Source organism: Vidua macroura, chromosome 1, assembly GCF_024509145.1.
Source record: "Vidua macroura isolate BioBank_ID:100142 chromosome 1, ASM2450914v1, whole genome shotgun sequence".
Lineage (NCBI taxonomy): Eukaryota > Metazoa > Chordata > Aves > Passeriformes > Viduidae > Vidua > Vidua macroura.
In genome coordinates this window covers 23349384-23373421 of record NC_071571.1, presented here as the reverse complement: position 1 = coordinate 23373421, position 24038 = coordinate 23349384, and the positions used below count along the sequence as shown (strand labels likewise).

At 40.7% G+C, this 24038-nt stretch overlaps 1 protein-coding gene across 4 annotated transcripts in view; it reads right to left on the bottom strand.

Moving 5' to 3' along the window:
- ANKIB1 (ankyrin repeat and IBR domain containing 1) overlaps nucleotides 1-23527 on the bottom strand; it is an 88596-nt gene extending 65069 nt beyond the window's left edge. For all 4 annotated transcript variants that reach the window (XM_053971382.1, XM_053971540.1, XM_053971460.1 and 1 more), the window contains exon 1: nucleotides 23106-23527. The gene's annotated coding sequence lies outside the window, so the exon portion shown is untranslated. The remainder of the gene's footprint in view (nucleotides 1-23105) is intronic.
- Between the last annotated feature and the right edge of the window lie 511 nt (nucleotides 23528-24038).

Genomic DNA, 24038 nt, shown 5'->3' with positions numbered 1-24038 from the left:
AGTATATTAATAGCATAAATATCTATGGATGAAATTTTGTAAAATATACTCTGATTACATGAAAGGACTATCTGTTTCCATGTTTTCAAGTGGGAGGTGAAGAAAGCACATTCAGCTGTCTGAGACAGTTGACGAGCATTGTTCACAAACGCACCGGACCAGAAAGAAACACGCACATACTTTTATTGTTTCCTGGAGGCATTCTTACGTGCTGGTTTTGTTCCATGTAAAGCTAAAAGACAATGTGACCCCGTTGATCTTTCAAAGAGATCGTGATTTTTTTTTCAGATGAATGAACAAATCAATTTCCTTTTAACAAAGAGGTAATTTAACTAGTCAGCACTCCTTCAAAGCAACACATTCATTTAAGGTCTAAACACAGAATCTGGGAGATCATTGTGTGTCTAAAATGAGATGGATTCCTGTAACAAAGTATGTTTTCTACACAGTATTTAAGAAATATTTTACAACATTTCTGAGAGACAACTTCAGGAACTATTTAACTCTTTTTAGTCCAGGCACCCTGTTTATCATGGTGCTGACTCCCCACAATCTCAAGAGTCATCACTGCTAACTAAGAATGAGCCATTCAGGTAACTGCAGTGACAAGGATCACCACTTGCATCTTATGTACACTAGAAAATTAGGAGAATTGCAACTGCTGAACTTCTGATAAAATGTTTAATATACCCACTGACAAAATTCTGATTTTGGCAGGGGACTAGTGAAAGATATACTGGATCTAATCTAAAATTAATTTAAACAAACACATAACTTGAAGAAGTATTTTTAACTTTTGCCAGAACACCTCTGCTGAAATACTTGGCTGTTTTTTCCACTGCATACAAACAGTTTAACAATTTATATAAAGGCCATGGATAACAACATTTAATTATAGTATGTCATATACAGTCTGTATTTAGGAAGATTATTCTTGACACCAGTGTAATTACAATGAAACACAACCTTGTTGTATAACGATTTTTGGCTTCAAGATGAGTATCAAGCCAAAGAAAACAGAAAGAAAATAAAGACTTTAAAGAAATCCAATATGACCTGAGCTTGAATCACAAAAGGATTTGTACTGGAAATAATCTTTAAAGATTAAATCCTCCAGCCCTTCTGTCCTGGGCAGGGACATCTTTCAGTAGACCAGGCTGCTCAAAGTCCTGTCCAACCTGAGCTCAATCATGGGGCATCCACAATTTTGGAGAATGCCTCACCACCCTCATCATAAAATATTTCTTCCTTCTGTCCAATTCATATTTACTTCCTTCTGTTTAAAGTCAATGCCTCTTGCTTTGCCAAAACTGACCTTGGTAAAAAAGCCTCTATCTTTTTTACAGAACCTGGTTTAATTATTGAAATGCCGCAACAAGATCTCCCCAGAGCCTTCTCTACTCTGCTTCTGCTGAACAATCCCAACTCTTTTAGCATTTCTTCACAGGAGAGGTATTTCAGGCCTCTGATCATTTTTGTGACAGTCCTCTGGACTCACTCCAACAGGTCCATTCTTGTACTGGGGACCCCAGAGCTGGACACAGTGCTCCGAGTGGCATCTCAAAAGAGCAGAGTTGAGCAGAGCAGGGGTAAGCTCCCTTGACTTGCTGGCTATGCAGTTCTATTACTTCTTTCATCAGTTCTCCTACTAACAGAATCAACATACCTAGGGACTGATGCAGACACTATTACAATACAAATCACTGCTGTTCAGTGTAGAACAGAATGTTACTGACCTTTCCCATGTAAGGCAAGGAAAGGAAGAAGGAGATATGCAAGGTACCAGAGTCACTTACTTAGCAAAATCTGAACCATTTGGTATCAGAATTACATGAAACAGAATATTATACAGGTTTAATATTAGGAAGATTTTTCAAGAACCAGTCAGAAAAAAATACTCTATTTTACCCAAGTAGTAAAATCATTATCATTTTATTAGAGAAGTTCTTCAGCTGTTTCCATGAAGCTTTCACCAGAAGTAACGGTACAGACATTGGGATCATAAATAACTGTACAGACATGGTGCCTGATGCTTAGTGGAACTTTCCCTGTGATTACATCCTGGGGTCACGCTGAAGCCAGAGAAGACAGTAACAGCACTCATGCCATTTCTCCTACATTCTCACTATTCCTGCTGGCAACCAGATAAGACAGTGGAAAAAGAGCAGCAGAAGTAACAAGCCTGGCTGAACTGCCAGGAGCAAGAAAAATGCAGGAAACAAGGGAAAACAGCAGTAGGTTGAAAGGAGAAAGGACTCTACACAACTTTCCTCATCCATGGGCCATTGTTATGTGAGACAAATAAGGCAGATCTAGTGTTTATTTTAACTAAAGGACATATTAATAATGGGTCTACACAAGTAGGTGAATTGTGATTATCCTGACCAAACATTCCTTATTCTGGCATTTTTTTTTATTTCTAGGAAAGGGCTGAGGTTGCATAAATTTCTTATGATTATTTTTTTTTCTGTTGAATCTTTCTACATTAGTATGTACCTAAGAGGCTTATCAACATAATGCCCCCTCCAGTCAGGACAATGAAGTTTCCTTCTGAAACAAAGAGAAATAGAAACTAAGAATTAATATTACTACCCTTCCTGACATCCAAGCTTAAGGAAAAACAAATGTTACAATGTGCTTTAAAATTAGTATTTATATTAGAAATTTAAGCCATAAGCAAAGAAAGCAAATGTTCTATGATAGAAAGAAAAGATTTTTTAATTTTAATTTTTCTCTGTTCTTTTGACAGCTAATATTGCTGAGAAGTTTGGGAGCATCAGCTGGGGAGTTTTCTGCTCACTCCCGCCTGGCATAAACTTCAGCCCACATGCCCAAAGAATATTACAGAATCACAGATGTAGTTTTTATTTTTAATCATTCTTTTAGAAGTCTTGTTACGTTTATCTCTTACAGTCTTTCTTAAATAGCAAAACTTTGATATAAACCCCATACTTTATATTCAGAACCACAACATCCATGTCACCAGATTCTTACATCTTGTATCTGCTGGAACATTTCACTATTGCATCCACTGTTTCAATTTCTTATTATGCCTGAAAACAAAAAACTCTCTGTTCATGCAGAAATGTGTCATAACAATAAAAGAGCATCTGTGTTCCAACAAATCCAGTGGCATTTGTACTGGCTAAGGCTAACCAGTTTGCAGTAAATTTTCATCTTAAATTATTGCAATACAGTTGTAGAAAGCTAGAAATGGTTCTGTTTAGCACACAGACTTCATCACACTTCACATAATCGGCCTATATAATCAAATTATTAACTCTTCAAAATATTTTAACAGATTTTCATTTTAACAGCAATTTTCATAAGAGTGAATTAAAGCAGATCTAGACATCTCTTTGGACATCATCCTGTGGTTATGCTAAAAGATAAAGGCAGGCAGACAAGGCTGTTCAAAGGCATCTGAGGCAAGATACAATCTCAGCCAGACTTGATGATCCAAAACTATTGTGTCAATGTCTGACCTAGGTAAATGGCTACTTGATACAGGAAAAGATAAAGATGTAGACCAGCAGATTCTAGATGAAAACTAGTACCCAGATTTGTGAAACTGTCCATGATTTTCCAGAGAAGAAAGAGAGAAAATTTTTAGGTACTGAGAAATCAAGAATCCAAATGGCAGTAAGGGCTCCTATCCCCTAATAATCTGCTAAGGGAAGAAATTTTTTTACTCCAGCAACTTAGTGATTGATCTTGTCCTGAAATCAGAATTCTCCATTCAATGCTTACATTTACTCATGAGTCTTCTTACCGTTTACATTCACAGTGTCCAATACTTAAAAAATTGTAATAGATTCTTCGAGCCAACGTGTTCTTGAGATTCTGAGTTCAATTGATTTTCAGTTTGGACATCTGAAAAATTACCTGGCTTCTACAAAAGCTTACAAAAGTAAAACCTTTAACCTTTTATAGCTCCATCACACAACTTAAAAAAGAGGAATTACTACAGTATGAAACAAGCCTTTAAAAAACTAAAAAGTAAAACCAACAGGTTTTTTTCAGCTCTGTAGATTTAGAAGGGTTGTGGCATAAATTAAAAATTAGGTCTGACAAAGACTGGTAAGAATCCTCTGCTGTTTTGGAAGTTATTTCAGACTGACTTGTAAAAAAAAGTGTTAATCCTCAAAAATCTGAATTTTGCTTAGGAATAAATATCTGAGACTATAAATGAGGAAAAAGCTAGTTTATTCCTGCTTTGAAAGAATTTGATTCCTAACAGCAATTCTGTTTCAAGACATTAGCTAAAGCAAGCTGAAAATTATTTTCATTATATTCATACTCAAATGTTATTAATGATAACTAGACAATCTAATTATCTCATTTACCACTTCTACTATTATACGTCAACATTTTAATAATTAATACAATTTATTGCGTGCTTTCAAGAAACAGCTTCATATCTGGTTTGCAGCCAAATTTCTAATTGTTTTAGACTTCACAAATAAAAAAATCAGACAATATATCACTTCAGTTCTTTTAAAAGTTTGTCGCTACTAATATATGCATTTTTATTTTCCATTTTGTTTCCAAGTATTGTAAACATAATAATAGCTATACTGGATCAGATAATTCCTTGTTTTCTCATCTCATTCCTTGTCCACAGTTAATAGCAGAGTGTACCAATGAAAAGTACAAAGACTGGGCAAGAACAGATGGACACTTCTACACAACACTCTCCCAGTCTCCACCAATTTACCACTTGATGATTTTTTGTAGATATGCTAGGTTTATATTAATAACCTGTATTGCATTTTTCTTCCACTATGATGTTCAAAATCTCCCCAAACTAATGGAAAATTTTAACAGACAGAGCATCCTGAAATTTCACAGCTTAATTATTCATTGTGAAGAAATATCTGTTTTTAACTGGCAATTTGTTAAATTTCATTTTAGCTGTTTATAAGATCTGAGAGGCAGACAGCAAAGAAACTTTCCATATTTGCCCTCTCCCACTTGTGATTTTAGAGATTTCTATCACATCACCTTCTATAGGTGATCACCTTTACGTCATACCAGTCTTTTGCTCTTTTACAGATTGATTAGCCCTAATTCTGAAGAAGTGGATTCTGTGCCATTTTTAGGATTATTTCTGCTTTTTCTGATATATTTCCAATGCCACTAACATCTTTTTAATTTAGGACATGCAAAATGAACAGATTCACATCATGGCAGTATAGCCTCTATTTTGACACTTCATTTACTTTTTGGAGTGATACTAAGGAATAAGTTAATTTTCTTCAGAGTTTTAAATATAACCTTGAGATCTGGTTTATGAACTGTAATAATTAAGGGAATAATATTCTATATAAATTTAGGATCCTTTTTTTCCCCCAACCATATCAATCTTTCAGCTTTAGCTATATTCACTATTGTGTCTCATAAAATCCTTTTGAAGTGGGCACTGTTTGTATTATCACTGATTACCATCTTTTCTATATTATTCATCCTCACATGCAACAGCTGAGGTCCTAGTACTGATCTATCTGGGACTCTATCAGTAACCTTCAACCACTGTGAAAACTGTCTCTTTATTTCCATCCATATCCATAACCATCTTTAAACCAGTGACTTCTGCATGCAATGGACACTTGCTCTTTCCCAAAGCTGTTTGGATTGTTTAAGACTTTTAAGTAAGGGATCACAGGTTGCAACACTTGAAAATTCAACCAGATTATACGAATGTATTTTGCCAACTTCTTCAAAGAATTTAAGTAAGTTTGTGAGATCAGACCTTCCATTATGGCATTAGATTGACAGATCCTCAGGACATCACATTTATCAACATGTCTGCTAATTATTACATCATATTACATAATTTCTACTAATATTTTAATATAATAGCTGTTTCTGAGGAACAGCTTAAGGCATCTGCTGTCCAACAAGCCTGTCTTGGAATCTTAAAAATTGCATCATGTTAACCCACCTCCAGTAATCAGTCACAAAGTTAAGTTCTTAAGAGAGAGGCTAAATATGACAAAATGCAGGGGGTGGTTACACAGTTTTTATTAAGAAAGAGTTCTAAAGAAAATCATATTTGCACTGAAAAAATAAACCAAAACAGAATTTTCACAGTTTCTCCACAAAATTCAACACAGACTGTCAGTTATGAGATTAGACCTACAAAATCAGACCCTGGCTCTCATCACCAAGTACTTTGGCAAATGATACTTCATAAAGGGATGATGTCTGCTAATCTCCTTTTACCTTGTTAGATTCAGCCAGAATTCAGGAAACCTCTAAAGCACATCCAAAATATTTTTTTACATTGAGATGGAACATGATATTCTGTCATTTAAGAACACTGAATTATTTTAGACTTCCCTCCCCATTTTCTCATGAAAGACCTCTTTCTCTGAGAAATGCTGAATTAATTATCAAGGAAAGACTACAGCTAGATGCTATGAAGGAGAGAGGAAAGCATAAGCAGTCCTACGGTCTTTGCTCTTACTCTGGCAATATTCAAAGTATCACATATGCAGACCTTGCTTCTTTTTACTCCTCTCTACTTCACTGCAACAACAAATAAAAGGAAACTTCCTCCTAAAATTGCCTCTCTTCTACCAATTTTTTTGTTCTCATGTTCTCCTGTAGTCTGTACTCTCTTTACTGCTCTTTACTTCATGTTTCCTGGAGAAGAACACCAGTTTTCCCAATATGAAGAAAATTTCTCTATTCAGAAACAGATTTATTTTCTCTATTGGGTAGAGAAAGCATTCAATTCCCATGGGTAGATTTAAGCATTCAACACTATTTATACAGCCAGAAAATATTTTACTTTTTATACTTTGAACCAGAACACTGCAGCCCAAAAAAAGGGAACCATTATAAAAAAATGTAGACTGTAATTGACAGTTATGCTGGACTCTCACAGAACCAGATCATCTGAGGTACCAGATTCAAACCTGTTCAATCTCAAGATTGCTAATGGTCATATGGTAATGCTTCTCTCCTAAGCAAAAGCCTTTGGCTTGGTATCCAGTACCCAAGATTCTCTGATGCCTTGACCATGCATTGACCTTTGTGCATTGCCCAGATTTTGGTAGGATGTTTCTGTTGTTTGGGGTTTTTCATGGAAAACTGCTGCCTTACCTTTTTTTACAGACGGTTACTGTGCCAGCAAGCAAGCATTCTGAAAAGCAGCATTCTCTAGACTTTGTTTCTAATACTGCTTGCTCACACCACCAGCTACTATCAAAACACATAATGTGGAGCTTCACAGAGTTTGTGTTCATCATTGCCTCTGTTCCTTCCACATCTGTTTCACAGAGTTCCCGGAGTCATAAGAAAAGAACAACTGACAGTTGTGCTGAAGCACAGCTACCTCACCCATGGATCCAGGACTTCTGGTTCGGTAAGCTGACTTTTAGGACCTCTGTGTCCCTAATTTCCTGTTACATTAGACAGGGAGGTCCTGCAGAACAGAAAGATCCAGGTCACCCTCCTGATGCGGGATGTGACAGTGACACTGCACAGGAGGTTCTCAGCCAGTGCTATTTCCGAATGCCGCTCACAGAGTCACAGAGGGCAATCTGCACATGGGCTTTCCCTGCTGTGGTGGTGCTGCTGGGAGTGGGACGTGTTCCCTTCCTGCTGCCTCCACAGCTAGGCATGCCTCCTCACGAAAGGGAAGACTTCAAAGTCTACCAAACCTGGCTGCAAAGCAGTGACAGCCGATATCCAGCCCAAGATGGTGCATGGCCACTTAAGACTATGGAATCCAGGCTGCTGATGTAGAAGACCGAGTTTACTGCTATATGTTAAGTCACCATGTCTCTTTTTCAGCTTGACAAGCCCATACCATGACTCATGAAGCAGTTCTTACGCAGCCTGACCTATGCCTAGGAAAAGTTCAATCATCAATCCAGCATTTACTAGGTACTAGCAAACTTATATTTGGCTGTCTGAAAATGAGACACAAATCCACTGGGGTAAGGTCCAAGAATACATTTCTTTGTTAAAAGAAAAATCCCACTGCCAGTTGCAGAGATTTGCAGGAGCAAAGACAAGCAGTGGCAGACGAGATGAAAGCTGGGAGAACCAGCTGTATTAGTCTCAGCAGCTTGCAGAGCTGTGATGCTCAGGAATCCCTTGGTGACTGCCTTATGAAAAACCTGCTACAGTGCCAATGTAACATGCAGGCACTTATTTAAGAATAGTTCTTTCTGCTTGTAAAGTAAAAGGCACCACAAGAGAACATTCCCTACCCCCCATTCTCCGCCAGAAAAAAAGCCACAAAAAATGCATTTCTTTTTCCTCTATACTTCTTCTTTTCTTGGGCTGTTCTCTTCCCCAGGGCCCACTTCCCTGCTCAGACCAGTGTGAGACCTCTATCAGACTTCCCTGAAAGCTTCAGAATTTATAAAGTAGTTTTTATAGTTACTATAAAGCACACATTTAACAAGCTGGAAATCTGCCTCCAGTATCTTTTTATGACACAAATGTTGCTTGAGAAACTTACACTGTAGTTTCTCAAGTGGTTTAACTGACACCAGAGCTGATACTGCCCTTTTTGTTTCTGATTCACCCCCTCTGTTCATTCATATTTCCACAATTTCCCTTGTTGGTTTATTTTGGTGACTGTACAGAGAAGCAGAATAGATCTAATTCAGATTAATTCCCTCTTCTGGGTTTTCTTCCTGGATGCTGATGGTCCAAACAGCCAGAGCATGGCAGCAGTGATAGGGAGGCAGGACTATTTGTACCAGTGCATACTGTATGGAGTGGAAATACTTTCAAAACAGTGTTTATTCATACTAAAGTGCAGACAGAGGCAGAAATATCACCAATGTGCAAACTGTGCAAAGCCCACAGTTGGTTGCTAGAGGCAAGGCAGTACCGTTGCATACGTAGCTAAAGTCAAAACCGTTTTCATGAAATTTCTTTTGTAGTCCAGCATTATTTCATCAGCTATTACTCTGACAGCAGCCATACACTCAGAAAGGGATAGTGGATGGAACATGAACTAGAAGATGCTGCTGGGTGGAGTGGGAGACTGCAGAGCAGGCATCACAGTATCAAAGGCAGCACTGGCTGCTACAAACTGCACCTAAGCCTGCAATAACCCATGCTGGACAGTGTACAAAATAGTATCGTATTATATCAGGATGCAAACTCACAACAAATAACTGATACAGCAACTTCACCTCAGCCCTTTACAAAAATGTCAGCAAAACAGGTACCTTGTCTGAGTCCAGTTTTGATTTCACTAAGCAAAACCCCACATGATCATTAATAACAGCAGCTGATGCTATTCAGGTGTCTGACACTAGGCAAGCAAGACCTGTGTGGAAAAACAACTAAAATCCCTCTCAAATGGGCAGTGAAAGGACAAAGGTGAGCTTGCTTTTACTAAAGGGAAAAATTCAAGCTCTCCTACCCTGACAGTCAAAAAGCAGGTATTGGTGAAAAAGGTTTAGTGTAGCTGCAGGGGCCCAGCAGGACTTCAGCGAGAACAAAGTCTACTAAACTGGCACAAAGCTTTTTGAACAAATACAGTCTTGAAGGGCAGAGAGATGAGAAAAATCTCTAATTTAATCCCTCTCCACCTGCACTTTGGGAAAGAGAGATGTTTAAGAACAATATCTTCCTTCCCCCCTATAAGGCTAATTCTATTGCACCATATTTCATAATATACTTAAAACTTGCTGGGGAACAATCCGTGGAGCTGATATTTCAATTGCTGCTAGATATGAAGAAACAATACTTTATCAGTAGGGTTGAGATATTCATTAGAGGATTTAAGTTTTAAGGTCTTCTGAAAATTTCAACAGGCACAAACAGCTTTAAAAATCTATGCTGGTATCACTCTATGTACTCATACAGCATCCTGCACAGCAAGAAGGATGTTCCAGTTGCACTAAACTACTCTCTAAGAAATACAGAAGGCAAAAAAAGCAATAGACAAGAAATAAAAGAAATGGAAGACTATTTGTTATAAAGTAAAGTAAGAAGTATCATCTCTGAAGCAAGCATCTAACAGCTCAAAAAACAGCCATGAACTAAGAATATACAGTAATCAAAATATACCTCTATAAAGAGAGGAAATAAATAAAAGAGACTCCCTTTTCAAACCTTTGAGGGGTTTGCATGAAAACTTATTGTGTTGCAACAGAAAGGCATGAGGCTGGAATGTTCCAGGAAACAGGGATGATGGAACCACCTACTCTAAAAGGCACATACTCCACCTATGCAAAAACTTGCTAATTTTTTCAGGATGTAATCAAGTGTCTGAGTGACATGGAAATCTTTTCTAATCAATTAGAATGGCAAACTGAATTTTAAAAAGCCCAAAACTTTGTATTTTGCAGCCTCATATCTCATTGAATCCATTTTGAAAGCAGAATACTGCTCTCATATCTTCAAATCTGTGTGGATAGATTTTAAAGCCACTTTAATTTCATAGAATGTAGCAGATTTACATAAAAAGGATTTGTTATCCCTCAGCTGTAGGGACCTGGGGCCACAACATACAATTACTGCATCAGAACATTTCTTGTGAGCCCTCAGCTGTTTGGATACAGCAGCAGAGTGGGCAGTTTAGAAAGAGAACAGGAATTATCAAACAGAGTTACAGTAAGCAGGCTCAGGCAGTACTGGGGAAAATAAAGTATACAATAACTAAAACAAGGCATGATTAGGGTGGACTGTCTGGCTTTTAGGAATGTGAAAGGATTTAGTTTCACCATAAGCCATGGGTAGACTGTTTCAAGAATATTTTTCTGTTCAAAGTGCATACTGAGGTTTTATGTTTCAAAAAAATTTTTTGAACACCTCCATTTAACACTAACCCAGTGTGCTTTGATCTGAGTGTCATCATTCCTCTGAAGAAGCTAAAACATGCTGAAGATTCACAGAAAGTACTGTTTGGTTTTCCTAGAAATTATATTATTCACACAGAAGTTATTCCCAAAAAATACATGAATTTGGGGTGTAGGATTTCTTCCCTTGTGCTCATGAGTAGATTCTAAAATTGAGAACCGTTGTATATTTCCAAAATAATGGAGGACACAATTATCAGTAACTCTTCACGGCTACCCTAATACCACAACCTAACAAAACTGAAATTAATTCAGTATACTTTTCAGACTTTAAGACTAATTAAAGAGAAATTTGACTCATTATCTTCATCACCTATTTATATAGTAGAAAATTATAGCTAAAAGAAGGGGGGAGGGGTAAAAAAGGGGTAAAAAAGTTAACCAGTAATCTTCTTAAGGACTTATTTCAAAACTCTGGTTCTCCATACTGATTTCTTACTCATATATACATGAAGCAAAATACATGCAGCAAAAAATCAACAGGATTTCTGAATGAACTTAAAAGGTATAACTATGAAATAAAGACCAAATCAAGAGGCAACTTACATGACATTTATAGTAAAATTATGTGACTCTTTTATTAAGGTTTGCACACTTTACATTGCAAATACATCCAGAGTAACAAAGACTAAACCCTCCAAATTATCCCTTTTTAATTAAAGATTACAAGAAAGTATTTTATACTAGAACATGTTGTCTGTCTAACTCCTATTCCAGACAAGTGAATTTAACTTTCTATTTAAGTAAATAATAATAAACTTTCTTTATTAAGTAAATAATTATAAACTTCAGGCAGCTTGCTTATTGAGAAAGTCTGAATTAATGAATTTTGGGTAGAAAAAAACCCAAACAAACCAACTACATAGAAAATACCCAACTTCAACAAAAAAATAAAAACCAGAATAATCCAGTATTCCAATTACAATTATTATTTCACTGCCTGAAAGAATGCACCAGTAATTGGTCTACTTCTACTAACAGTAAGCCATATTACAGAAAAAAACACTTAACATACAACACTCTGGAAAGAAATATCACTAAGAATTAGTCTACTTCATGACACGTGAAAATTCAAAGCATTAAACTGATCACTTAAAATCTTTGACTACACAGAAGTCAGGTTAGAAATCCGGGTTTGAGCCATATAGTACAGTTTATTTAAGACAACAATATTGTTCTCTTCTACAGAACTCAACAGCTCTCTGGGCCAAACACATCAGCTGGGTCGGAACCAGCTGTATGCAGAGGAGGGAGAAAACAGTTGTGCAACCGTATCATGAGATATGGATCAAGCACTTATTTATATTAGAAGGAACCTCTGGAGGTCAACAGCTTCTATCCTTTACTCAAGGCAACCTTCAGAGCTTCAAAGGCTCCTCAACGCCATTCTCACCGAAGTTCAGAGTATCTCCAAGCGTGGAGATCCCACAGCCTCTTCAGACTATTTATCCCAACATCTGACCTCCTCAATAACGATAATTTTTCCTAATGTCTAATTGAAACATGCCTTGCTATAACTTTTTCTGTTGTCTCTAGCCCTATCAACCAGCTCCTCCAAGAAGAGTCTGGTTCTGTCTTTTCTGTACCCTCCTATTAACTGGAAACCAGATCCACCGCCCTAGTCTCCTTTGAACAGAGGACACCCAGCTCTTCCAGCTTCTCTTTTTACATTATGTGCTTCTGTACCCTAATTATCCTGGCAGTCTTCCTCTAGGCCTGCTTCAGAACGTCAGCTCCTCTCCTACACCAAGAAGCACTAGACATTGTTTTTCATGCCATCACACAAATGTCAAGCTGACAGAAATACTCACTTCTCTCAGCAACTGGCTTCAATCTTGCTCAAAGGTAGTTTTCTGACTCACATTCAACCCAGTGTCCACCAGCCAAACGACGTCATTTGCTGCGATGCTGCTCTCTAACCATCAGTTCCCAGCCTGTACTACTGTGTAGAGTTATTCTGTTCCTATGTTCATATTGTGCTGAACAGCAACCACGAGCTTCTTGTCAGCCCATTTCTCCAGCCTGTCAAGGTCTCTCAGAGGAGCAGCCCTGCCCTCCAGCCCACACAACCTCAGTGTCATCAACAAGCTTGCTGACAGTGCACTCTATCTCCTCATCCAGGTAGTTAATTAATATTATAAATGCAAAGCTGCACATTTTAATTTTACTGAATACTAATTATCATGTCCTGAAAGGGATAAAGTACTTCCATGTAGTTTAATTTTAACTAATTAACAGGTTGGTAAATGGCAGGTTACAAAGAAATTGTACTTCAACACACAAGTAAGTCACCAAATAAAACCTCTTCAGTATTTTTTTTAATGGGCAGTTTGCACTTGGTGACTCACTGAAATAGCTCCAATGAAAGATTGCTCTCCAACACATCCTTCTAAATATGGAGATCTAAATACACAAAGTATCTGTGTCAGTGACTCTCAAGAAGTCTGGGAAAAGGGCCTAAATTAACAGCCATTGTATATTTATACTGCAATAAGCGACAGAGCTATTCGTAATGTCTCAATACTGCAGGCTGTGTACTTCCATATACAAACTTTCAGAGAATGTAAGTAACAGGAATTCTTTCAGAAAGAACAAATGCTTTGTCTTAGAATATTTAACTCACAATGGTTCATAGACCTAGATTATTTGCTAGTACAATTTTGCAGTAGATCTATTTCTACAGAATAAATGTGCCAGATCATTGCTGAATGTGTTTCGCTATCATGAAGTGTGCTATACAGCTGGGTCTCAAGATTTGAGCTTGAAAATATCAAAATCCGCAACGTATCGATATATAGGTAATTCTATCAGTCTATGAAGTTCTTAGAATTTTAAAATGTATAACCTGCATTATTAGTACAGCTGGAACTTTGGTCTTCATAGTCTAGTAGGTACACATTTCTGCAGTTTCTTCACAACACTGATGAAATTCACCATTTTTCATTCAAGAGATTAACAAGAGATTTTCTGGGCTCTACTCTGCCAGAAGATTTCTACATGTCTATCTGTAGTCTTTCAATATAGTAGAGATAACTGGAGATGAATACATTTGCTTGTCCCTCAGCTGCTTAGAGATCTAGAACACAACAGAGCCACCTGGATTAAAAAATAAGAAATGCTAAAAAAAAAAAATGACAATTCTGCAAGTAATTTACAGAGACAAGAAATAAGAAATCATTTTTTTTTCTTAATGAGAAAAAAAAATACTTATGGGGAAAATTCTATTGCAACAGCATTTACAGGTTGCTACTGTCAAAAATTAGTCCTGATGTGTGCATCCAGCCTTGCACATCTTACTCACATAGTAACTAATAGAAATACAAAGAAAAACACAAAACTGCATATCACAACAGTACAGTAACAGTCAAACCCTTAGTAGAGAGAAGAGTTCATTAATAAACTACAACTGTCCTACAATTCCTATTATTAGGTCCACAATATATTTTATTTGTACCAGTATTTCATATATTTTATTTGTACCAGTATTTCATATATTTTATTTGCAAAAGTATTGACAAGTATGTATCATGACATTTTCTCATAGTTTTTCAGCTAATTCTCCAAAAGCTGGTTTGAAACAGGAAATATTTCAATTATCATCAGTGGTTCATCTGAGCATCCTAAAAAAATATACTACTGTTTTTTTAATACAGTCAGTTGAGTTTCTACACAACATTTTTGAACCATTTTGTACCACAACATTTGTACCAAATATACCATTTATAAATTTGTCATCAAAAATTCCTCTTAGAAATCCATTTGAAATAAAAGGGCAGCAGAGCATTGCTTATCCCAACTAACATCTATGGAACTTCCCTGAAGCAGAAATCTTAAGTGGACTCAAACTAATAAATATATCAAATAGAATTTTCTCCTCTAAGTTATTTCATTTGTAGTAATTTACAACCAGGGTCAAAACCAGGACACAAATAGGACACAATGTTCCTACAATCTCTTAAAGTACCTGCTATAAGAACAAGCAGGGCTTGTTTAAAAAGCAGAATTACAAACTAGAGAAATCTAATTATTTTCTATGCTAAATTCCAAGAAAAGTGTTCATCAGGTGAAGTACTTGCAGCAGAGAATCAGTTTCCAACTTATGTCTATTTAATCACAATTGATCAGAAACTATATAAACCAGACAAGAAATATGCCATTAGAACATATATAATTAGCATTATACATGTGAAGCGTATTTTCCCCAAAAAAGCTTTAAAATCTCCAGAACTACATCTTTCCTCAAGGAAGGTGGGGATAGGAGGAGGGAAGTGAGAGATTACTAACATCCCTATGGGACATTTTTAAAAAGTTATTATTTTAATTAAGACAATTACCATAAAATTAAACTGTATAAAACTTTTCACAATTAGACACAATAATTTTTACCACTTTCCCACTAAGTTATATCACAGGCTACCCCTAGCTGACATCATGTCGACCAAAGCCCCAGGTTCTTTTCTGGCAGGCAGCTTTCCAGACACTCATCCCACGCCTGTAGTGCTCCATAGAACTGTTGTGACCCAAGGGCACAATCCAGCACTCGGCCTTGTTGAACCTCGTACGACTGGCCAGCCCATCAATCCAGGCTGTCCAGATCCTGCTGCAGAGCCTTCCTACCCTCCAGCAGATCAACACTCCCACACAGCTTGGTGTTGCCTCAAACTGACTGAGGGTACACTGGATCCCCTCTTCCAGATCATCAGTGAAGACATTCAACAGGACAGACCACAATAGTGAGCCTTGGGGAACACTAGTGACCAGCCATCAACTGGATGTAACTCCATTCACCATCACTCTGTCAGCCTGGACATCCAGACACTTTGTTTTTGCCCAGAGAAGAGTATCCTAGTAGAAACCGTTTCTCCAGGAAAATGCTGTGGGAAATGGTGTCAAAGGCTTTACAGACATCTAGGTAGACAACTTCTGCAGCCTTTTGCTCATCCACTAAGCAGGTCACTCTGTCCTAGAAGATAAGCTTGGTCTAACAGGACCTGCTGGCTTGGCCTGATCCCCTGGCTGTCTTGTATGTGCCATGTGATGGCTGTCAAGATGACCTGCTCCATGACATTCCCTGGCCCTGAGGTCAGACTGACAGGCCTGTAGTTCCCCAGATCCTCCTTCCAACCCTTCTTGTACACGAGTGTCACATTTGCTAACCTCTAGTCACGTGGGACCTCCACCATTAACCAGGATTGCTGGTAAATGATGGAAAGTGGTTCAGTGAGCACTTCTGCCAGTGCCATCAGTACCCTTGGGTGGTTCCCACCCAGCCTCATAGACTTGTGAGTGTGCCAGTGGCATAGAAGATCTCTCACCCTTTCCCTTTGATTACAGGGCCTTCATTCTGCTCCTCATCTCTTTATTCCAGTTCAGGGTGCTGGGTATCCAGAGAATAGCTGGACATGCTATTAAAAATTGAGGAAAAGAAGGCATTAAGTTCCTCAGCCTCCTTCCTTATCTTTTGTCACTTTGTTTGCCCTCTCATCCAACAAAGGATGAGGATTCTCTTAGACCTTCCTTTTGTTACTGGTATAACGCTTTTTATCAACTTTTACAGCAGTAGCTAGCCAGATTAAGTTCTAATTGGCCTTCCTGATTTTCTCCCTGGATAACCTCACGATATCGTTGTAGTCCTCCTGAGTTGCTGGCCCCTTCTTCCAGAGGCCATAGACTCTCCTATTTCTCCTGATCTCAAACCAGAGCACTCTGTTCAGTCAGGCTGGTCTTCCCCAACAGCTCTTCTTTAGGCAAATGGGGACAGCCCGCATCTGCACTTCTAGGATTTCTTTCTTCAAAAAAGTCTATCCTCCCTGGACTTATCTCCCTTTTAGGAATGCCTCCCAGAAGTTTTTCAACCAGTCTCCTCAATACGCTGGTCTGCCCTCCAGAAGTCCAAGGTAACAGCTCTGCTGACTCCCTCCTTACTTCTCCAAGAATTAAAAACTAATTTCACAACCACTGTGCCCAAGACCGCCTCCAATCATCACATCACCCACAGGTGCTTCTCTGTTGGCAAACAGTAGGCAGGGCACCTTCCCTAGCTGGCTTACTTGCCAACTGTGTCAGGACATTCTCTTCCAGACACTCTGGGAACTGTTTCCTCTAGACTATTTCCCCTCCACTGCATTGTATTTCCAGAAGACATCTGGTGAGTTGAAGTTCCCCAGGAGAACAAGGGCTAGAGATAGTAAAACTTCTCACAGCTGCTCAGAGAATATTTTGTCTGCCTCTGCAAGCTGGCTAGATGTAAGAGACTCCCAACCAGGATATCTGCACTTTTGGCCTTACCCCTGATTCTCATCCGTAAACAACCCTATTGGCACCATATTTAAGCTCTAGACAATCCCAGTACTCCCTAAAACACAGGGCTATTCCACTGCTTCTCCTTCCTTGCCTATCCCTTTTGAAGAGTTTACAGCCATCCACTGCAGCCCTCCAGTCGTGAGTCATCACACAATGACCAGTTTCCGTAATGACAATTATACCATAATTTTCCTGCTGCACAATGGCTTCCAGCTCCTCCTGTTTGTTGCCTGTGCTGTGCTGCATGCACTGGAGCAGAAGCACTTCAGTCAGGCTATTTATACCTCTACCTTTTTTGGGGAAGAAGTCCTAATTCCTGTATGACCAATCTCAGATGCTTCTGTGGTTTCTAACACATGGATAACCACCGGTCTTTGCTGCCACATGGGTCTTTATCCCCTATTTCACTGAAATGGAAGATCAAAGGACATCACTAGCACACCATCCCTCAAACATGGGTGTGCTGCCCCCAGGCTTATCTCTAGTAAGTCTAATTTAAGTCTAGTTTAAGCTTTTCTAATGAGCCTGTCTAACTCCTGTGCAAAGATATTTTTCCCCCTTTGAGATAGGTGTACACTGTCTGTTGCCAGAAGGTCTGGTGGTATCATCATCATTGCCTGCAACTGGAAGGATAGAGAAGCACACTACTTGTGCTCCTGATTCCTCAACCAAGGCCCTGAAGTTTCTCTTCATTGCCCTCACACTTCTTGTTACAACTTCACAGCTGACTGCCTGAAAAAAAAAAAAATCAATAATGGATATTAGTCTGAGTGCCATACCCGGATAGGAAACTTTCTCCCCACATCTTTAACCCAGGCCTCAGGGAAGCAAGAGACTTCCCTGAGAAATAGGTCCTCCTCTTTGAGACTTCTGCTCCCTTCAGAAGGGAGTCTCCTGTGACAGTGAGCCATCCTTCTTGCTTTGTGGGAGCAGATTTGATGCAGGGTACAGGTCAACTTAACCTTGGCAGCACCAAGCTAGATGAACCACCATCCCTGTTACTGTTTGGTTTCATGTGCAGAGGCTCATAAGTATTATGTAAGGGCATTTGGGAAGGTAAGGCAGTCACAGAAGAGCCACATTTCTACTGCATTGGGCAGGAACTTGTCACCATTGCCCCTTATCCCTTAAAGTCCCTGCACTCAGCTGGGCAGAGAGAGCATAGGGAGTCTCCCATATCATGTCTACTGCAAGTTCTTCAGGTGTGTCAAAATGGTAATCACAAGCCACCGGGAAACTCCTTTAAGTAGGGAAAATCCCCAAGAAATTTAATGAATTTTTTCCAACATAGAAGCCTACACATAAAAGCTATTTTTATACAGAATTAGTAATATGGTGCCTCAGTTGTCACTAACAGTTGTAATATATAGTATGTATATAGTATGTATATAGTATGTAGCTGTAATATATAAACTACACAGAGTTATTGTCAAAGAATAATGTTACTATACTGAAGGTTGTATGCAAACATTGATTTCTAGGCATAAGTTTATGCACAAATATATACCTTGCTTTTAGAGGATTCCTTTTGTCCCCTTGTCTTCCCGGTCAGTACAGAATAAAACTAGAAAAGTTACAAGAGTAACTTTCTTTGCAACACTGTAACACAGCTCCTCCCATATTTTAGCTGCAATTATCTTCCAACAGGAAGAGTTCAGAATTTACCTAGTTTAAAATACAAATCTAAGGAAATAATCAAATGAAAATCTCTCTCTTCAACAAAACCCCTTAAAGAAAATTCAAGAATATTAGTAGTACTACAAATAAGCTTTAGGTGAAAAGAAGTGTTTGCCTCATGTAAAAAGTTAAAAACTCTTGTTCCTTGTCCTGTCAAAACAGGCCCCAGTAAAAAGTCTTTCTTGTGGGCTCCCTTTATACACCTAAAGGTTGCAACAGCATCTCCTTGGAGCCTTCTCCAACGTGAGCAACTCTCTCAGCCTTTCTTCACAGGAGAGTGTGGTAGTGTCGCTTGCAGCAACATGGTAGCAAACAGCAGGCCTGTATAAGGCCTGACAAACTAAATCCTAGTTGGACATAGCTGTGGGAAATCTAACAGCTCTTCATGAAAACAAAAGCCTGCAACAGCAAAAAACAACTTGTTTCCCTGTGAAAGAATTCTACAGATTAGGACTATTTTCCTGCGCCTGTTTCAACAATCCCAACCATCTCAGCTTTAAGAATGAAAACAGTATCTCACAAACAACCCTTTCTTACATATAAACACCTTGTCCAAGACTAACCAATTACTACGAGATAACAGCTTGTTACCAACCAATAAAAGATAGAAGGGTTTGTAAAACTCTATATAAAGGGATATATAAAATAAACCTTTTTTTCACTCCTTAACAGATTGTGTCTTGTCTCTCTGAAACAAGGTCAACAGGAGAGCTGCTCCATGTTTGTGTCCCTCCCCCAGACCCGCTCCAACAGGTTCATGTCTTTGCTGTTTGAGAGACCCCAGAGCTGGATGCAGCATCCCAGGTGGGGTCTCTCTCACCAGGGCAGAGCAGAGGGGCGGAATCCCCTCCCTCATCCTGCTGGCCATGCTGCTTTTGATGCAGCCCAGGATACAATTGGCTTTCTGGGCTGCAAGTGCAGAATGCCAGCTTATGTCCCTATGAGTACTTCATCCAAAAGTACTCAAGTTCTCCTTGGCAGGGCTGCTCTCAACCCCTTCACCCCCCAGCCTGTATCAATACCAGGAGTTGCCCTGACCCAGGCAGAGAACTCACACTTGGCCTTCCACTGTCACAAACAAAGACTAACGTGTCTGTTTCCAATAATTCTGGAAGACATTTAGCAGTTATGAAGAAAACAGCAGTTGTTAAACATTAGGTAGACATCTCTGGCTTGAACTTTCAATGTAAAATGTAATATAATCTTGCATGAAATAATCTTTCCCCCTAAAATTTACACATAAGTGTGATTTCTATAATGCTCCATGGAAAACTACTTGGTATTTTGGGATGAGGAAGCAAAAGCAGTAAAAGTCTTGCCTGGTGATAATGTTGTTGAAAACAGAATTTTTGTGTCATTTTGAACATTTCAGAATTTCCACAGGGCTGCTCTTCAAGTAAAACAGATCCATCTTCGCTATGTGTCACTACCAATTATGCAAATACAGTAATATGATTAGAAACGTAACTGGTTCAGCACACGTATCAGTAACCTCCAACTTCTCAATTTTCCTTCTTACTGGCATGAGTCACCTTAGCAAAGCTGACAAAACTTCAACAGTGACAACTGCCGCCGACAGCAACCTCTAGTTATCCTTAGATTCCAAGGAGAAGTTAAGGAACTACTCAGATAATGGTAAATACATGACATCTGAACAGCAAAAATAAATCCAATAAACAAAACCCATCAAAAACAAATGAATACTCCCCCACAACACAAAAAAAAAACAACAAAAAATCCCTCCAATACACAAAACAAAAAAGATCTTAACCACAAATAAACAAAAATCAAAAGAATCACAAAACTTGCAAGCCAAACTAGTAAATGATTAATAAACAAAGCCCTACTACTGAAACAAAAAGAAACACAGTGATAAGCAATCACAGCAGAGATGTCACAGACCAGGAGTGATAAACTGGTCAGGACAGAATAAATCAACCATAGCGTTAACAAGGTTTTATATAGTGAACAAAAACATAATGACATTTTCTAAAGGCATTTTTATAATTGTTCCATTGAATAAAAGCTGACAGCTTTAGAAGGCATTCCTTTTCATATTTACATGCTTAGTTTTCTTTAATATTTTGAAGTGTATAGGCCAGATAGGAACACACAAGAGATTACACGCAAACTCACATGCAATATGTAACTATGTCCAGGAAACTCCATGTTTTGTGCAATAAGCCTAATCATGTACTTACATACATACATACCTAGTCCTGTCTAGATGTGTATGGCACAAGCAAAAATAAAAGGGACCGCATAAAACTTACTTGCCTAACTTTTGGTTTTTGGCTGTTGATATTATTATTATAGTGCCACTGCTGTAATTCTTCTTTTAAAATTAATCTTCATTCATAATGCTCTGCTGATGCATATATACCTGAATACAGAGCACCACCAACGTTGTTTAGCTTTTTAGCAGACTTATAGCAAAACTGTAATTCAGGAATAATAGATTATGTTATAAAAAACAGGATTATGTTCCCTGTCTTCCCAGGGAGGTGGTGGAATCACCATCTCTGGATGTGTTTAAAAAAAAGACTGGACATGGCACTTGGTGCTATAGTCTAGTTGAGGTGTTAGGGCATAGGTTGGACTTGATGATCTTAGAGGTCTCTTCCAACCTCATTATTCTGTGATTCTGTGATTCCGTGGTTCTGTGATTTACAGGCTCAGAATGATTCCTTAGTATTAATACTTAGAATCTTTTTCTGTTATAAAAATATGTTATTCTTTTGATTAAGGACTGAAGTAAAATTTATTGAAGAAGGAACTGACAGAGTACAGGACCACAGAAAATCCTGGAATAAAGTTTTCAGAAGCCTCTTCTGTGATTTGTAAATACAACCATTTACTCTTTCCACATCCAGGAAAAAACAAAAAAGAAAAAAAAAACCGTTGCTATAAATTCTACCAATTTGCTTCTGTGTAGACATCTTAATGAAACAAGTCACATGTTCTAAGTAGTTGAAAAACACTGTTGCTTTCCTTATGACTAAAGGCTGTTTTCCCTCCCAAGGAAGAAGAGGAATTTTCCTCTGTACACAAAAGAGATTAAAGAGAAATTAATCCACCACACTTCACATCGAAAATCAAAAAGATGAAAGTAAGGATAAAACAGCCATACATGTAAGGAAGACACAGTCTCTTCTTATTGCTAACCTCTACAGCCAAAATCCTCTCTCAAAAGCCGTCTCTCTCTTTAGTGAATGTACTTAAATTACAGCACATTATTGATGTTATGTCTACAACTAAAGCTCCATTTCTGGAACTGGTAAGCACAGAAATGCACTTAAAGAAGGTGCAATCAAGGACGGTTAGTCATAATGGAGGGATCCATGCAAACAATTTAAGCTGTAGTATTAGTTCTTTACTCTGCCGAGAATGTTTTCGTGACTCTGTATATCCTCTGCATACTATATGAACTGTAAAAAAGAGGTAGACTGACTAGTCATGAATTATCAAGATTAATTTTTAAAAGTTGCCCAATTTCCAGTATGTGCTTAGACATGCCTGGGAGAGGGATACTGCTACTTACATAAAACTACTACTGTAGCAAGACTAAATTTTTTCCACTGGATTAAGGGAAAAAAAAAAAAAAAAAGAAAAGACCCACACCCCGGAGACAGCGAGCGTTTAAATTCATTCAAGGGCTGCTCTGCTCTGACGGCGCTACCGAGCCAGGAAGCCAGGTCACTCTGTCACAGCTCGCCCCGCAGCACACGCTCCCACGCTGACCACTCACACTTTTTCGCTTCTGCCTTCCAGGCAAGATTTCCCGGCTACGAACTAGGCGGGCATGAGCCCAGCGGCGGGACCTGGCTGAAGCCAGGCCATCGAGCAGCTCCAAACTTTACGACGGTCCCGGCCGCCCCGGGGCAGCTGCTACCGTTCCCTCTCACCCGGCCAGTTCCCAGGCGAGCCCCCCGCCCTCCGAGAGCCCGGGCCGGAGGCGGCCTCTCTCCCCCCTTATCCCCCGGCCCGGCGGCCCGCGGCTCCCGCCAGCCCCTTTCCCCACAGCCCCCTGCGCACTAACCTCGGTAACCTGCCGCTTGTTCACCTCCGCACTCCGCTTGCTCTCTGCTCCCCCTCCCCGCTCCCCTCGCCTGCCGACGGCACCGAGGCGCCCCCGGAGCCGCCTCCCGGCCCGACCCCCCCCGCGATGCGCGGCGCTGCCGACGCCCCGATGTGCGGAGCCTCCAGGCTTCACCCGCGACCGGGCTCCGCTCGCCGTGCCTTCCCGCAGCTCCCGCCCGAACCTCGCCCAGCGCCGCGGGCACTCACCGGCTCCTCACAGGGGCTCTCCCTGGCCCTTCCCGGCGCCTCCACGCCCGCCACTCAGAGCTTCCATGTGCCCAGTGGCCGCTCCTCTCTCCCGCTCCACTCTGGCTACGGCGCCCTCTGGAGTGCCCGCTCCAGTGGGAGCCTCACGAGCAGCCGGGGCTGTCACTCAGCTCGCCGGGGCCCCCGGCGCGGGCACGGTGCTGCGGCTGCCGCCTGCTCGCTACCCCTTTGTTCGGCGGCGGCGCTGACAGCTGCTGCCGGCGGCGCTCCGCGGGCCCGGGAGGCCGCTCCGCCTCGGCGCCTTCCCGCCCGCCAGCCGCGCCTCCTTGCTCCCGGCCTGGCCCGCAGCCCCGGCTTACTCCCTCTTTCTCCGCCCGCGGTCAACAACCGGCGGCGGCAACACAAGTTCAGGCCGCCGACCCGGAAACTCATCGGCAACCGAGGCCCGCGGGGCTCCGACGGGAAGCGGATCCACCCCGCCGGGGGACGGAGCGGGGCGGAGACGGGGCGGAGCAGGCCGGGACGCGGGGCCTGGGCGGCGGGCGCGGCGGGAGGATGCGGCGGGCAGGCGGCGGCAGGCGCCACCGAGGAAGGCAAGGCAGGCAGGGAGGGAGCGGGGCCGGGGCGATCTCCCTCACCCCGGTCCCAGGGCGGTCCTGAGGGCAGGGGAGCCGCTCCCGCCCCCCGGGGATTCAGCGGGAGCACCCCTCGGGGGCCGCTGCCCGGCGGCTGCCGGGCGCGGCCGGGGAAGTTCGGGGCGTTTCCCGGCCGGGCAGTGCGGGGCGGGAGATACTGGGGTGGGGGGCCGCCTCCCGCCCGTCGTCCTCCTGCCGTGCCGAGGCGAGGCAGCCCTGCGGGGCTTCCGATGTCCCTGGCTTCCCTCCTCCCTCGCGGGGTGGCGCGGCCGGGAGTCCCGGAGGCAGCCGCCCTCCG